We start from the raw sequence: 9,646 nt of genomic DNA, 5'->3' as shown, positions 1-9,646 counted from the left end.
TTTTTTTTTATAATCCCTTATTGAACAACAACAACATTTATTTATATAGCACATTTTCATACAAAAAGTGTAACTCAAAGTGCTATTCGAAATTCCTGATAAATTACGCTTGAGTTTCAGACTGTCGCCCTTAACGGATATTTTTTGTAAACTGTCCCGTGTTCAGATTGCACTGCTGGCTAATAACCTGAAATTCGAATGGACAGCCGGAGGGTCTTTAAAGAAACCTTTTTATAAACTCTCGGCGTGTCGGTTTGGCCGGGACTGACCTGCGGCACTACACGCATTCCATTGGCCGCTTGGATTATTTGGAGCCAAAGTTTACTTGGGGGCCATAAGCAAAGTAAAGGGTAGACTTTGTATAAAATAGTAAGCAGTAATATATTTACAGAAATCAATTGTAGAATTGACGGGTGTCGTCTTTTAAAGGTCTCTTCATCTTTTTGTGGCGTTTTGCTGCAGTGGTGGTCTCTGGACTGCCTGGCTGGCCCCCTGACTGATCGTGGCCGACTCGTTTCCTAACGCAGTCTCAGTTCAGGCCGTCATCATGGTGGTATGGAGACGCCCACCTCACGCCAGATGCCACCAGCACGCCGAGCTTTTCGTAATGCAGTGAGTAGCGCACACACACACACACAGACAAGCGTCTTTTTAAACTGTCTTTCAGCCTTTACCTCATAGTGTTATGTGATCCTTGAAAATGTCTTTGGGGTCCAAGAGTAACAACAAGTCTGTAAGGTGATGTGAGAGGAAGGCATCAGCAGAATGTACAATCATTCATTAACGGCGCTGTGACAGGAAGACGCTGTTCAGCCCAACAATCTCGATCATCCAGAATCGTGTCAAGTTGACCGCTGAAGCTCCCTGACGTCCAGCCGCAAAAAAGCTAACAAAGCATCATGGGGCTCTGGGAAAAAATCTGCAGTCAGACGGGATTAGTTTGATCGCCAGGAAGTGGTGCTTTTCTCTGAACCTCCTTAGTTAATGTATGCGTACTGTCAGTTCGGACCACATTAGCAACCCCTGTTGATAAGTTCTGTGGTTGAATAAGGGAACATCAAAGGGTAACGTAGTCATTGTGCATGAAGTGTTTTGGGTCGCAGTGGACGTTAAAATTACACAAACAGCATATAAGCTTCTGTTTTTGAAAAAACATGAAGAGACTAATGCAGTGGTTGGCTAAACAGATAAAATGCCTGTGGGTGGGTTAAGAAGTGACCCAGGTGTCATGCGCACAGGGAGACGTGCCAGTTGTCACATATAAGAGCCAAACTTAAGAGGTGTTTAAAGTCGAGAATGTAGTAGAAATGAGACTTTTATTTGGGTAAGTAAGCTGATGAACCAATCAGAAGTCAGTGTTAGATGGTGCAAGCCAACAAACCAATCAGGGTAAATGTCAGGATCAATAAGCTGTCGCTGTGCGGTCACCACCTCTGCCCAGGGCTCCGTCCTTTAGCTCCCTCTTCAAGCATTTGCTGAAGACAAAATAAAAGACGACGCAATGAACGAGTTTCCTCCTGCCTGGTTCTGGACTCCTAGAGCTCCCAGTGAGGGCCGATTTCTTTCTTTAATATGGTTTTCCAATTTCATTGCACCTTCCAAGGGGGACAGCCCCGCACCCCCTCGCTTTTCTATATAAATTGTGTCTGTCAGCACATCGGCAGACCTCCGTGGCGATTGGCGCGCACAACAAAACGCCGGCGGTTCTTAAATTTCCACTTCAAGCTGTGGGTAAAGTAACTCTCACCAGAGGACCTCTGGAGCTTTAGTCCTGGTCAAGTCGCTCAAATGACGGAATTTTACCGAGCTGCTGATTCACATTGGGATGACTTTAACCCAGGGCTATTTTTTGTTTTTCCTGAGATGCGACTGTGTTGTCCGTGAAAAGTTACCAATATGAGCGATTCAGGCGGCACTAAAATTAGTCCAGTAAAAGCGACGTCACAGCACCTCCTGGTGGTAACCCAATGCCTTTCCCAGCAGGGCCAACGCTGGTCGCATGGCAGATTTTCAAGGAAAAATGGGGTCACCTATGAACTTGGTAGATTCACAGCAAACAATCCTTTGGCAAATTTCACTAAAATTACAGAAATCTGGACAAGCGTAACCCTGGTGACGCTGCCAGAATGAAACAAGAAATTGGCTGGCATAGATTTGTTGGTGTGACATCAAAAAGTAACGTTCAACAACAATAAGAAAAATGGAAAACGAAGAGGGTAGGCCCCCCAGCCTGAATTGGAGGACCCCATCTTGTTGGGTAATTTAGAGTGGCCAGTCACACCAACCAATCAATCACTGCATTTTATATAGCGCCCCTCAAAGTAGAGGGTAGGCCCATGACCACATGAGTTTACGCCAGCCTCTCCCTTCCATCGTGGTCGACCTTGGTGCTGAGCTTTCTGTATTGTTGTATTCTCACTTGCTGGTCACCATGCTCATGCCAGTCTGAGGCGAGAATACCTGAGGATGAGCAGGTATGGCGGCGTAGGCAGCAGTGAGGGCACAGCTAAGCCGTTTGTCACATTGGACGCCAGCTTTGTCATTTTGTCTTTGACATCAGCCACGAGGTGAAGGGCTGGTGTCGAGTGAGCGACATACGCCTGATGGCAGTCCTCCTGAAGGTGACAGGGTGGCCTGGTCATTTCGGCTGGCTGTGTGGACGTCGCACCCCTCGGCTGTCACCCCAGGTGAGGGGGCTTCGTTTCTGCAGGCAGGTGTGTGTTGCCGTATTCCTTCTCCTGCCAGTTTCTTGCACTTCTTTCTTTTTGTCAAAATCTCTTGTGATTCTTCTCCCAGCCCACTCCCTTCTACTGGGGTCCGTAGCTGCACCTGCCCTCCCCTTCAGCTCCCTGAGGACCCTTCTAGCTAAAGCGGGAGTTACTGCTTCAGCGGGCACAACTATTTTTAAACCTTTTTGTTTCCTAAGGGTAAGCAAAGGCCGCTGCGGCTTTGTATTTGATTTTGTGGTGTGCTTCTTTGTTTGGTTTTGTTTTTTTGCTTACGCCCCCAGCATTTCCATATTTCAGACCTGGCTAAGTGGGCATCAGCACATTGACCCCCTTTTAATGTGAGGGTCTGCCCTTTGAGGTTGTTGAAGAGCCAGTGAAGTGACGGGATGAAACTTGAGGCCGTACTGCCAATCCAATAACGAGATCTAAAGTGAAGGTTCATAAAGTGGGCCGGCCGCTCGTGGACTATGACGGGGACCCTTTTGATGCCCATACCTCGCTAAGCGTCACGTCTTAGTTATGAGGGGCTTTCACGGTTAAACTTGCAAACATTTTTTGCCAAAATCAGTTTTACTTGCTGTGACTTCTCTGTTAAGACGTCGGCTGCATGTCATCGGCCTCGCCGTCCAGCGGGTCAGTAAAAGTGTGACTTTGTCACCTGGGAGGCGTCCCTCAGCTATTAATCTGATTGTTCAGTAAACTGAAGTTGGCGTGGAGAGCCGCGTGTCAGGGGTCCATGGCCCCCGATTGTGTATTTTTAAAAGTGTGAGTCTAACTTTGAGATTGTGGCTCTGCTGAAGAGTGACAGACTGCCAGAGCGTGCTTAATTGGCGGGATTGGCTGGCTAGAAGGTGGGTGATGGCCATGGCACCTGGGGCATCATGAAAGGTGGCAACAGCAAGGGGTGAAGAGACGAGGACAGCAGCAAGAGAATTCAACATGTAAATGGAAGCCGCACACCTGACCCTGAATGGATGGAGGAGTACAGCAACGTTTTAGGATTTGTGTGTTTAGTTAATTCATTTTTTGACTGGCTGTGCTACCCGTCTGTGATGGGATGAAATCCTCGGTGTATTCAGCGTTAACGTTCGCAGGGCACCATCTACTGGAATGTGCTTTGTACTGCATGCAGTGATAGAAGGCACTGCAGCTTTCATTCCTACAGATGGTGCTCTGCTTTCAGTCGTCCCGTCCCACAGGACAGAGACGGGCACACCGATACACAGACACTCGTCCTTTTGGTAAGGTGGGTTGTTTTAACAGAAGGTTTTATTCTTTTATGTCGGCTTGGGTGGATTTGGGGTTTTAGGGTGGGGGTCCAATGTTCCATGCCACAGACCTTGGCTTCCAGACTCATTCGAGTGGCTCTAGCGGTGCATCCCACCTGTGTGAACTGGAAGCTTATGGGGGTGTTGTGTGGTGAAGTGTGTCCGGGGGTCCAGTAGGTGCCCGTTTGTGACTCAGGCTTCACGAGTGTGGGCGTGTGCAAGGGCAATGAGTGGCCACGGACCACCCAATGGGTGAACGGGCTAATTAGCATTCATGTGCGAGACCGGTTGGCACAACCAGGCCACATTAGTCCTCCGTGGAAAGGTCTGTGATTGAAAGAAGAGCAGACCCCAGCGATGGAGGGCAGTTCTGCGGGGGGCTGATCACAGCCGTTGATCACCCTTGTTCCAAAGCTCGTGTGCTCCAGTGGTCAAGTGGGTGGGACAGAAGTGACAGGACGAGGGAGTTGAGCTCGGAGTGACCCAGCAGGCACCGTTGGGGGGTGGCAGTGACGGGAGTCGTGACGTGGACTCCATTTTGAGCGAGCGTGAGGGGTGAGCCGGGGGCACTGGGGTCTCGATGAACTTTTGGACTCTCCTGGGGTTTAACTTCCTGTGCCGCCCTCTTTTCATCGATGAGTTGGTGAAGTTTTTTGAATGCACCGCACTTTTTGATGGCTGTCCATCCTCGGTTATGAGGGGCGGTGGCGGTGGGCTTCACACGGACTCGCCCAGACAGGAGGACGTTGTGCTCGACTCGCCTCAAGCTCTCCTTCCTGAGGCCGATATGGCAGCCGTGCTGTGCTGTGGTGTTTTGATGGACGATTCCACACATTTAAATGTCCGCCTTCATTTTCATGGTGAACTGCACCTCATTTGTCAGTCAAATCTCCAAACAATGGGACGTCCTGTTGAGGCAGATGGCGTCGTGTAGAGAAGAGCCTGGGGTCCTGAGTGACCTTCCATTGTCTTATTGTCATGATGTGAGAGGCGCTATAAACGGTAAGGGATTGGCTGTCCTGTAAGGTGCTGATTGGTTGAACTGGGATTAGGAAGTGGATGGACAGACAGGTGGGGGTCTTGTGCTGGAGCCCACTGAAGGTGGTCTACACCAGGGGTTTGTAAAGTTGCTCTGGGCGCCCCCTGTGGCTGTGAGTTTTCACTGCAGCCAGTTTGCTTATTTAACGAGTTGTTCTTTTTCTGCTCAGATTTTCATTTATCACCAAAGATTTCCGTCCCTGTGGTTTTCGTTTTAGTTTTTATTGCCCTTTTTCTTTGTGAAAATCACAGGATTGAATAAAATGTGAAGCCGGCGCTACGGTGACCCCACTGGTCTGCGTGTTAATTGGTAAGAAAAGCTGAAATTAGTGAAACAATTGAAATAAAATAGCAAGACGAAGGTGAGAGCAAATGTCTTGTCAGGTCGAGCCCGAGGCGGGTAAGCACAGCGGAAAGTGGAAGGAGGGACGGGCAGACGGATGGCAGAAAGTGGAGTGGAGTGAGAGCCATAGGACCCCCAGCCCGAATCGGAGGACCCCGTCTAAGGTATGTAATTTAGAGCGGCCAACCAACCAGTCACTGCATTTTATATAGCGCCCCTCAAAATATTACAAACAGAACACTGCATGGAGGATACAGAGGTGGAGTGGTGACAGAAAGGGACAAAACCTGGAGGGGTCTGCTAGAGCTGCATGTCTGCGGGCGGTGGGAGGGAGACCACTCAAACGCGCACCTGGGTGGTCCTACCCATTGTGTTAAACACGTGAACAAACATGTCAGCGACGCGGCATAAAACAGAACGAAATGGCCGACCGTCACTGTCCGTGGGGGCTTCTCCACATTACATCTGGGTAAGTCGTGCCCTCTCCGTGTGACCCTGAGTGGGCAAATTTATATAGCTGCACACAAATGTGCACGTGCTGGCCCAAAATGTTTGTGACTGTGCCCTGACCTGGACTGGCATTCAGTCCAGGGATGGTCCCAGCTTGATGCCAGGATACAGTTGGCTTTCCCATCGTGGCTCCTTAAGGCCTTTTTAGGTTTTTCACCTGGACTTCTTAGTGCCCTGCGGTGGGTTGGCACCCTGCCTGGGATTGGTTCCTGCCTTGTGCCCTGTGTTGGCTGGGATTGGCTCCAGCAGACCCCCCGTGACCCTGTGTTTGGATTCAGCAGGTTGGAAAATGGATGGATGGACTTCTTAGTGCCAGTTTAGGTTGCCAAGCATTTTAGATCATTCCCTTGGGCTCCTTAATGCCCATTTAGGTTATCCAGCTGGACTTGTTGGTGCCAGTTTAGCTTCTCCCAGTGGGCGACCACCTGATGCAGTTCCCCTCCGTGGCTTCCCTCGCCGTTATTCTCCTCCGTCCTGCCACCTTCAGCAGGGCCTTTCTCAGCGCTGGTTTCCCACGGTGCTCATTTCATCTCTGAGGGCGCCGTCGGGGGACACGAGCTACACGAGCACTTTGGAGATCACATCTCGACGTTTGCACGCAGCTATTTGAGGATATCTCGAAGTGAGCAGGATGTCGCTCGAGACGGCAAAAGTGCATTCGAGATGTCCTGATATGGAGGACGCCTTATCAGCTGTGTGTAAGTCATGAGATCTGACTGTGCATTTTCTGAGACCACCGGGTTTGGCCATCTCCAGGTTTCCCCTTCTCTGTCCCCACTCGGCCTTTGTTTTTCTACTGTGTTGGTGATATTGTGAGGGGCGCTATATAAAATGTGACTGGCCGCTCTGAGTTACCCAATGTAAGCAAACGTTGGCCAAGTGTCCGCTGCCATTCCACGCCATCAAAACAGACACAAACTTCAACGGTCAGTTGACCCAAGTGACGATATCAGCAGGACTCAACGCTGTGCCCACCGCAGACCCTCACAACAAGATGTCATCAGCCCTAATAGCGTCTCTGCTGATTTGACCCTAATGTGATGAGTGGAAACCGAGGGGCTGTGCAGTGGATGCACGAATACGAAGAGACAAACTGCAGGATTATTAAAACACACGGCGGTCAAACAGTCGTCCGTCTCAGGCTTTACTTCATCACCTCAGCAAACCAGCATATGTCTTCTAGGCAGCCTCCCGTGTTCTGTGTGTGATTAGCACGTCCCCAAACCCCCCCACCCGGGCTCTGTGTAGTTCCTCAAATATGGTGGGCTCAGAAAGTCTCCAGACCCTGAACCCAAGATGGTGTTCCATTCAGTACGTTCACTAAGCCCGTTTGGCAGCAGTTCCAGCTCTACAAGCTTTGCACACCTGGGTTTGGCCAGCTCATCCCATTCTCCCTGGCAGGTCCTCTCAAGGTCCGTTAGACTGGGTGGGCAGCGTCAGTAAACTGCCATCTTCAGGTCTCTCCACGCCTGTTCTGTGGGGGCTTTGGTGGGGCCACTCCAGTGTTGTCTTGGCCGTATGCCCCAGGTCATTGGGCCATTGCCACCAGTCAGAGGGGCTGTGGGGACTCTGGAGCAGGTCTTCTTCAAGGGTGTCATTCAAATTTCAGACCAGTTTAGGGGTTGCTGCGCCCCCATAGCATGCTGACGCCACCACCACACTTCACCGCAGGGATGGTGTTAGGCAGGTGACAAGGAGGGTATGGCCTTCACCAGACGTAGAGCTGGAAGTTCTGCCTGTCAGACCAGAGATGCTCTCAGTCCTTTAAATGCCATCTTATGTGTTGCTCTCAGGAGTGGCTCCTGTCCGGCTACTAGACCACGAGCGCCTGAGTGACGGAGATGGTCATCCTTCTGACAGGTTGTCACATCTCAGCAGAGGACTCACAGGTGGCGCAGTGGTAGCGCTGCTGCTTTGCAGTAAGGAGACTGTGGAAGATTGTGGGTTCGCTTCCCGGTTCCTCCCTGTGTGGATAGCGCTTTGAGTACTGAGAAAAGCGCTATATAAATGTAATGAATTATTATTATTATCATTGGATTCTTGGTCATCACCGTCACCAAGGCCCTGCTTCATAGATCCACCATCTTGGGTTCAAATCCATCACCATCTGTGTGGACTTTGCATGTTCTCCCAGGTTCTTTGTAGATTTTCCTCCAGGTAGTCGCCCAGATTCCCAAAGACGAGCCCGTTAGGTTGATTGGCTATTCTAGATGGGCCCTGTGAGGGACCTGCACCCTGCCCCGGGTTTGTTCCTGTCTAGTGCTGCTGGGATGGGCTTCTGATCCCACCCAGTACCGAGTTTGATGAAGTGGGCTGGTGACGGCTTCAGACTTCAAACCCTGAGGTTGTGGGTTCAAATCCCACTGTTGACGTTGTGTGACCCTGAGCAGGTCACTTCACCTGCCTGTGCTCCATTTGGGAAATCCAAAGAAATGGAAGCGGTTGGAGCTCAAATGCTGTGAGTCGCCTGTAGGCGTCAGCCAAATACGTAAATAAAAGTAATAATGATGTTCATATGTTAACGTGTGTTCCAGATCCCTGGAAGGGCCCCCATACTGGACACTTAAGGATCATCACGCGAGTCGCGTGGCGTGTCGAGTGGACGGAGTGCACCCTCTAGAGGTAAAAGCCCGCATCCACCTGGGAATGGCGATTGAGGAGGTCTGCCATCGGGGCGTATCGATGTCGGTGTGCCCCCCCCCCCCCTTTAATCGATCGGCCTCGAGGCGTTAATCGATTCCAGCTGTTCTAACACGTAACACCCGCCCCCACCTTCGCGCCTCGCTCTCTCTCGCTCTGTTTTTTTTTTTTTTACCTCTCTCGCTCACTCCTACGGGGAGAACAATACTGACAGGCACGTACGCCAATGGAAGGCAGGCGAGGAGACACTTGGCCAATCCAAAACGTAGAACCTGCTCGTGTGGGCGGAGCCCGGACGAAAAGCGCGCAGGAATTGGCGGTCCAGAGATGACCAGCCGTGTGGAGTCAATGGAGCGCTGGGACGCGTCGGCGGCGGTGTAGTAGTAAGCGTTGCACGGGGGACGCGGCTGGTACGTTCGCTGCAGTTGTGTTATCCTTTGGCGGAGTTGGCAGTGCAGCGACGCTTGAGGTAGATTGGCGGCCGCGGTGTGCGTGGAGAGAGCGCCGTGTCGAGGAGCCACAGCAGCAGCAGCAGCACCAGTTCCCCACCTCGGCGTGTCCGCAGCTTTTTTTGAGCGGCAGCACAGGCGCCTTAGCATTGCTTCATTTTTTTTCCCCATCTTAAGGGAGAACGTCCAGTTGCTTATGCTGGGAGTTCGAAGACGACCTGCACGCAGCAAGGAATGAAAGTCGCCGCAGCATGCCCACCGTCACGCCGAAGAGACTGAAATGCGGGATGGTGCACCTGTCGTGACATTTGCGGAGAGGTGACCACCGCACGATGTGACGACGAGCCGGCGGCGGGCGACACTCGTGCCTTCAGCCGGCCTGGGCGGCGGGCTCGGGGCTTGATGGTTGTGGTGGAGGGATACACGAAGACGGAGGCGACGATGAGGAGTGAGAGCTGCCGCTCGAAAGCGCCGCTTCAGTAGCTGGGCGTTTGATTTGTTTTGTCTTTCCCGAAGCCTCCCCGTCATTGTCAGCCCTTCTGAATTCCGGAGCCTAAGCCAGCAGGGAGAGGTCCTGGCCGGGACGCCAGTCCGCCAGCGGGCGCCCACCGACACGCTGCGCCTACGAGCTTCACGGGTAGGACGGACGGCTGCTCAGCGCTGGGCGGA

Source organism: Erpetoichthys calabaricus, chromosome 8 (assembly GCF_900747795.2).
Source record: "Erpetoichthys calabaricus chromosome 8, fErpCal1.3, whole genome shotgun sequence".
Lineage (NCBI taxonomy): Eukaryota > Metazoa > Chordata > Cladistia > Polypteriformes > Polypteridae > Erpetoichthys > Erpetoichthys calabaricus.
This window is presented reverse-complemented; position numbering follows the sequence as displayed.